The sequence below is a fragment of the Triticum aestivum genome, chromosome 3D, assembly GCF_018294505.1.
Source record: "Triticum aestivum cultivar Chinese Spring chromosome 3D, IWGSC CS RefSeq v2.1, whole genome shotgun sequence".
Lineage (NCBI taxonomy): Eukaryota > Viridiplantae > Streptophyta > Magnoliopsida > Poales > Poaceae > Triticum > Triticum aestivum.
In genome coordinates this window covers 438,693,402-438,701,679 of record NC_057802.1, presented here as the reverse complement: position 1 = coordinate 438,701,679, position 8,278 = coordinate 438,693,402, and positions in this window count along the sequence as shown.

Genomic DNA, 8,278 nt, shown 5'->3' with positions numbered 1-8,278 from the left:
CTTGTAATGAACAAGGTCAAGGACTGTCGCGAGGAGGATGCAATTTCATTCTTTTGCAATAATTGCACGGACAAGGGAATCCCAATGCCATAAGTCGCCGTGACATAGCACACTTTGCTGACTTGGCGGCCATAGTACGGAAGTAATGTGCGATGGAAAGCGCCTGGAAAACCCAAACAAAATTTTGGGATCCTCCGGCTCTGACAAAACCCCCAGTCCGAACTAAAAGGGTGCACTCTCGTAAGTCGCCCGACCCAATTACAAAGAAGCAAAAGCCCACTACAGGGTGTGGAAGCGTATTGGAGGGATGGCTTAATGGGCCATGCAAAATTCACAGTACAGCGGATACCATACCAACACACAGCCTTAGAGCACGTTGGGTACTCCGGCAGGTAGCCAAGAGCGGTGAGGATCTCCTCATCAACAATACCGCAGAGCACCATCCCGTGGAGAACAACAATACAGTATTGACAGTCTTCGAGACCTTCGCCTCAAATAACAGGCGTAAGCGAGCACTCCGCAGCCTTGCCGAAGTCTGCCACGTGGCAGCAATAAATCCATGGAGCGATACGGCTATCGCCTTCAATGCCAGTGACGAACCTAAATTCCGAACATCCCGAGCACCAGCCGCCTTGGTCCTTAGTCCAATTGTGGACGGCTTCCAGCTTACTAAAGTGCTCATGGACGGCGGCAACGGATTAAACCTCATCTATGAGGAAATTCTTTGAAAAATGGAAATAGACAGAAGCCGCATTGAGCAAAGCAGCACGACCTTCAGAGGAATCATCCCTAGTCGGGAGGCACGATGTGCTGGGAAAATCACACTAGATGTGGTATTCGGCACGCCGGAGAATTATAGGTCGGAAGAAATCACATTCCAAGTGGCCCCGTTCAGTAGCGGGTACCACGCCCTTCTAGGGCGGGAGGCATTCACAATCTTCCAAGCTATACCCCATTACGGGTACATGAAGCTCAAAATGCCCGGGCCAAATGGAATCATATCTCTAACTAGTGATCCGGACATAGCACTCCGCGCCGAAAATAAAATAGCCGCACTGGCCCTCGAGGCGTTATCCGAAGCCCTCGCGGCTGAGGAATTAACTGCGTTGCGCTCCACAGTGGACAGGGACGACGTGATACTTGACAAAAGATCCAATTCCACCTCTTTTAAACCAGCGGACGAAATAGTCAAATTCCAAGTCCACCCAACGGACCCTACAAAAACAGCATCCATCGGGGCACAGTTAAACCCCACAGTAGACGCCGCACTACGGGAGTTCTTGCGCGAGAATTGGGACATATTCGCCTGGCATCCTTCAGACATGCCAGGAATCCCACGCAGGCTGGCCGAGCATAGCCTTAACATTCTAAAGGGGTTCAAGCCGGTCAAGCAGACTCTTCGGTGTTTCTCTGAACCTAAGCGACAAGCCATGGGAGAGGAGCTAGCCAAGTTACTGGAGGCCGGATTCATTCGAGAAATAAAACACCCAGACTGGCTAGCAAACCTAGTGATGGTACCAAAGAAGGACAAATCCTGGCGCCTATGCGTCGACTTTAAGGACCTTAACAAGGCCTGCCCAAAGGATCCCTTCCCCCTCCCTCGCATCGATCAAATTATCGACGCTACCGCAGGGCACGACTCATTGTGTTTCCTCGATGCATACTCCGGATACCATCAAATCAAGATGGCGGAGTCCGATCAAGCCGCAATGGCATTCATCACTCCATACGGCCCCTTCTGTTTCAACATGATGCCTTTCGGGCTCAAAAACGCCGGTGCAACCTATCAACGCATGATTCAGACATGCTTGGAGACACAGATCGGCAAAACAGTGGAGGCATACGTAGATGATGTGGTCATTAAAACTAGACACATCGAATCCTTAATAGATGACTTGAGGCTCACGTTCGACAATCTCCGAACAAACGACATCAAGCTCAATCCGGAAAAATGCGTTTTCGGCGTGCCCGCCGGAAAGCTCCTGGGCTTTATTGTCTCCAGTAGAGGAATTGAAGCAAATCCGGCTAAAATCCGAGCTCTGTCACAGTTGGCTATCCCAACAGACCTCAAGCAAATCCAGAAATTAACTGGATGTGTGGCGGCCTTAAGCCGCTTTATCTCCCGATTGGGAGAAAAGGCACTACCACTTTATCGCCTTCTTCGGCGCATCAAACACTTCGAGTGGACGGATGCAGCCACGGCCGGATTGGAAGAAATAAAAGCCATCCTGGCCACCAACCCAATCTTGGCCGCGCCAAATGTCGGCGAACCGATGTTGTTATATATAGCGGCAACTCACCAAGTTGTAAGCGCAGTGCTCGTCGTCGAACGAGAGACGGACAGACATAAATTCCCACTTCAAAGCCGGTATACTATGTATCCACTGTCCTCACTCCATGCAAATCACGGTACCCACATTATCAAAAGATAGCATACGCGGTATTCATGGCATCCTGGAAATTACGACACTACTTTCAAGAGTGTTCAATTACGGTGGCCTCGGAAGTACCACTCAATGACATAATAAACAACCGCGATGCCACGGGCCGGATTGCTAAATGGGCTATCGAGCTCCTCCCGTTCGACATAACATATAAACCACGGCGAGCCATTATGTCGCAAGTACTGGCCGATTTCGTCGCCGAATGGACGGAGGCTGAACTCCCTAAAGAGTACGGCACGTACTCCAATTGGATCATGCACTTTGACGATTCAAAGATGCTGGCGGGTCTGGGGGCAGGCGTCGTCCTGACATCCCCCACCGGAGATACAGTCCAATGCGTACTCCAAATATTATACACAGACTCCAACAATGCAGCAGAATATGAGGCCCTGTTGCATGGTCTCCGGATAGCAGTCTCCATGGGCATTCAACGCCTAGAGGTGCGCGGGGATTCGAATCTCGCAATATCTCAAATAAATGGAGACTTTGATGCCAAGGACCCAAAAATGGCGGCTTACTGCAACGCCGTCCTCAAAATGTCAGCTCGGTTCGAGGGGCTCGAGTTCCACCATGTGGTCCGAGAAAACAATCAAGCGGCAGACATCCTTGCCCGCATCGGTGCTAAGCGCGACCCTGTCCCACCCAATATCTTCTTGGAAAGGCTGTTTAAGCCATCCGTGGTATGGGAAGGAGAAACCGGCAACAACAGTCCGGACTTGGCCACAACACCAGCTACCGAAACTCTGACGTAATCGGAGGCTCTGCCACCGAAATAACACCTTCCGCCCACGTGATTATGGCTGTCATCGCCCCGTGGACAGAACCCTTCCTGGCCTACCTAATTAGGCAGGAACTACCTGAGGACCCAAACGAGGCACATTGCATTGTGCGGCGGTCTAAGGCCTACAAGGTCCACAAGGGAGAGCTGTATAAGAAAAGCGCTACCGGAGTCCTTCAAAGGTGCATCTCCAAAGAGGAAGGACGACAGCTTTTGGCAAAAATTCATGCTGGACTCGGCGGTCACCACGCCGCAGCTCGGGCCCTTGTAAGCAAGGCCTTCTGTACAGGTTTCTACTGGCCGACGGCCCGAGCAGACACACAGGACCTCGTCCAACGTTCTGTCGGTTGCCAGATTTTTGCAAACCAAAGCCATATGCCGCGTACCGCTCTCGAAACAATCCCCATTACTTGGCCCTTTGCGGTCTGGGGGCTTGATATGGTTGGACCCCTCAAAGGGGGAAGCCATAAGAAAAAATACTTACTGGTCATGGTGGATAAATTCACCAAATGGATAGAAGCCAGACCTGTTAAAACGGCCGAATCCGGACCAGTGATAGACTTCATATCCGGGGTTGTACACCGTTATGGCGTCCCCCACAGCATCATCACCGATAACGGCTCGAACTTCACAGCCGACGAGGTAAAACTTTGGTGCAGCAACATGGGCATCAAGCTTGATTATGCTTCCGTCTATCACCCGCAAACTAACGGTCAAGTCGAGCGAGCAAATGGTCTTATCATGAGCGGCATTAAACCCAGATTAGTGCGGTCCTTAAAGGAATCAAATACACACTGGGTAGAGGAGCTCGACTCCGTACTATGGGGGCTGCGGACCACGCCGAATCGCACTACCGGATACACACCGTTTTTTATGGTGTACGGCGCAGAGGCGGTACTGCCCTGCGACATAATTCATGACTCACCTCGAGTGCGCATGTACGAAGAGAAAGAAGCCGAGCTTGATCGGCATGACAGTTTGGACGCCCTGGAGGAGGAGCGTGATGTAGCAAAAGCCCGTTCCGCATTCTATCAGCAACAGGCTCGAAGGTATCAAAGCAGAGAAGTACGGGCCAAAACTTATAACGTTGGTGAACTCGTTCTACGCCTACTGGAGAAGAAAAAGAACAAGATCAAGCCCAAATGGGAAGGTCCCTTCATTATTGACCAAGTTCTGACCGGTGGAGCATCCCGTCTGCGGGATGCATCGGACAATCGACTCGAGTCAAACCCATGGAACGCAGCCAGACTCCAAAGGTTCTACGCCTAGCACCGGACTCTATGTTCGTCTCCTTACCTCCGTCCATTTTTTATATATCTGTTATCTGTCTTTTATTTCTTTCTTTCTTCCCTTTTTCTTCAAGGCCTTAAAAGGCTAAAATGTGTCTTGACTACACAATCTTGACGCGCTAGCTGCGCTCATTATACCTGGGGGCTTCTTATACAGAAGCTTAATATAACTATTTTCCGGGCTATATGCCCCACACATGTGTTATTCTTCCGCATGTACCTTTTTTCACCATTATATGCATCGATATGACTTAAGTTTTGGCCAAGCTGGGTTGCCTGGCTCTTGTGTTTATGCCCTACGTTCCCGTTAATTCGGCTAGGGCATAAAGGGAGCACCTCTGCGATTGTTACTGCCGGGTCAGCCGGATGTGTACCTCAGACTGGGTGAAGCCGAAAGCTAGCGTTCTTAAGGGAATACTCGGTCGGTGAACAAAAGATGGCCTTTACTTATTGTAAATACATGCCCCCAGATGTTTATATCCCGCGTCTCGTTTCGCAAGCTCGGACATGCACATTAGGGCATGCGTACCCAGGGAAAGGAACCCTTAACGGAAGTATTCTCCCTGGAAGATGTTTCTTACTATCCATGTAATATAACATAGCTAGTTGGGTACTTGTCTGTTCAAGCACTTATGACCCCTACGCCTGGTTTCCATGCATACCCCGGTTTTTACATAACTGAGCGGGTATTCGGATACACTCCGGACTGTCGGGTCCAGAGGTCAAAGCGAAAAGGTCCGCCATGACAAATGATTTACAATCCGGCTAGGGACAATACATGTCACTTGAAGTACACAGTCACTTAGACTGACTAAATTCTTCTTCTATACCATCCAACAGGCTGTCTAGCCTACAATCCTGTAGGGAATACTTTGCGGCTAATTCTACTTGGTCATACACCAAACTGACGGGGATCTCTTCCCCATCAGGCCCCACAGGTCCGACCTCGCCCATGTGGTTCGGGTCAGCCTTGGTATATCGCGCCTTCACCATGGCCCAGGCTTCCCCCGCACCTTGTCGACAGGCTGATACCTTCCATAACCGGAAGCGCCGCCGCGCCCCCTTGAGCTTCTCTATAAGCTCCCCCAGGCCTCCTGGCGGGGAGGCGGATGGCCACAAGGCTTGGGCAATGCCCTGCATCACCTGCCGAACTTGTTCGTGCAGTTGTGAGAGCTCTGGCAGAAGATCACCTACAGACCCGGGCATTTCCTCTGTGGGAAGACCCGTCAGCATACCTACAGATATAACTCTGTTAGCCGGTTTCTTCGCCGAACTGAATAAAAGGTTCGTTCAAGCACTTACTAAAAATGCTGCGTCGAAGCCGCTTATTCTCCTTTATGGAGTCAGCAAGTTGGGCCCGAACATCTTTCAGTTCAACACTTAGTTGGACATTGGCATCTTGGAGATTGTTTTTCTCCTGCCTAACCTTCTTGAGCACGCGCTCGCCAGCCTTTAGCTGTCGTTGAGCATGTGGCTCATCCCCTTGCACTGCATCCGGATTAACCCCGGGATCATCTGCAGAATCTATTGTTAGATTTGCATGCATGCCGCATACTAACCGGTACATGTCATTCTTTTTGATAGAGACAAGTGTTACCAGAGGGGGCCTTCTCGGACTCCTTCATTGCGGCAACTGCGGCCCATAGCTGGGCTTTGCACTCTTCCAGCTCTTGAGACAATTGGGTATTCTTCTCCGTAAGAACCTACACATATAATGATCCTTAAATCAGTTGTGTCAACTGTTTCACGTCTCAGGGGCTACTGATATACATAATTATTAGATTTCCTTACCCGTATATCCTTTACATACTGGTCCGTGGCTTTGGCAAGACCATTTTGAGCAGCTCAGATGTACGCGTCTCCTGAATTGAAGGCATCGAATGCCTCTTGGGAGAAACAAGCGTCACGGAGTACGGCCCGGCGACGCCTGTGATTCATGGCGCACTCCACTTCGGAATTTGTAGCGGATAGCCTATCCGCATCCTCTGTAGGAGGAACATCCGGCGTTGGCCCTATGTTAGCGTCCGCCTCTATGTCCGGCTCTGGAGCCTGACTCGTGGAGGCGTGACCGACAACCTCTCCGGATATGGTCCGGCGAGCGTTTTACCTACTAGGAAACATGGGCGTTATTATATTTTAGAAGACGACCACCACGGAGCAGGGTTCTCTTTCATACCTCTGCGACGGCGTCTCAGTCCTGACCGCCTTCCTTTTAAGCCTACCCGGATTCGGTGCCCCTTGTTGGCGAGTCACTGCGGGTTCGGCATGGTGTTTCGAGGGCCTTCCCTGTAAAACACCATATGTGTGCGGTAGGTGAAGTGCGGAAAAAAGGATCCTTCTTGGAAGTTAGGGCTCCGGTTTTACTTACATGCGATGCAGGGAGCAGTCCAGGATAATCGGCTATGATGGCCACCAAGGTACCGTCACAGCTCAACTGATAGAACGTTCTATCGATGAGCTCCACAAATGTGTCCGGATCTTCTTCGAGTCCGGGGTCGAGGCCTGGTCAGGGTCCTCTGGTTGTGGAGACGGGCTGTGGACCTCCCTCACAGCTTTTTGCAGTTCCTGTTATGAAACAACAAGGTAAATACTTGCGACAAATAATGCGGAAAGGACTGGAGTTAAAAGTAGCAGCTCACCCAGCTTGGCGGGTTGTACATGGAGAATCCATCCCGTGGCTTAATACGGGCGAACTCCTCTTCTTCTCCTTTATACAAATCCGGCAGTATCTTCGCTAGGGCGACGACTGAGTCCGGACCTTTACGACTGCAACGGGTGGCGTCGTCTTCTCCATTGAAGTGCCACATGGGTTGTCCCCGATATTGAAGTGGCTGCACCCCCCGCATTATGCATATGGACATAACCTCAGTTATTGTCAATCCTGACTTGGCCAGCATCTCTATCCGGCCCATCAGGTAAAGGACTTCTCCGTTATCTTCCTCCTGGGGGTTCCGAGGGCGCCAGCTGCGGCGTTTCTTCAAAGGGGCGTTGTCGAACTCAGGAAGGCCCATCCGAATAGGATCTCGAAGGGGGACGTCCTCCATATAAAACCACTCCGAAGGCCAGTCTTCGGACGTCTTCTTCGGGGTACCGGACAAGTATCCGGTACCGGCGATGCGCCATATTTCGGCTCCGCCCACTTGATATATTGACCCCTTCTGTGTACGGGGCACGAGGCAGAATAGCCTCTGCCATAGCTCGAAATGAGCTTTGCAGCCCAGAAACAGCTCGCAAAGGGCGATGTAGCCAGCGATGTGTAGTATGGAAGCAGGGGTAAAGTTATGCAACTGGAGGCCGTAGAACTCCAGGAGCCCGCGGAGGAACGGATGGATTGGAAATCCAAGTCCCCTTAGTAAGTAAGGGACAAGGCATACCCGCTCCCCCTTGGACGGGTTGGGGAAGCTCTCCGCCTGCTCCCCGCCATTATAGGTGGCGAGCCCGGCTCGAACGGGAACCATATACGCTGGAGGGAGAAATCCATGGGTGTGTAACTCTACTAATTGGCTGTGAGGGACGGAACACTTCTTCCAATCGCCGGGCTTAGGGCTGCGGGAGCGAGAGGAGGAGCTGCGATGGCCGACCATGTTGGAATGGATTTTTGCCAAGCGCGCTCCGATGGATACTCGTTGTGGGAGGATGGTGTGATCTGGATCTAAGAATCCCCGTCTCTTTAATAGACGGTTTACTCACATGGCTAGGGTGGCAGATGTAAAAATGCCTTGGCTTCTCGCATTCGCTCGACGCGTGGAAGATAGCCATTATTAGGC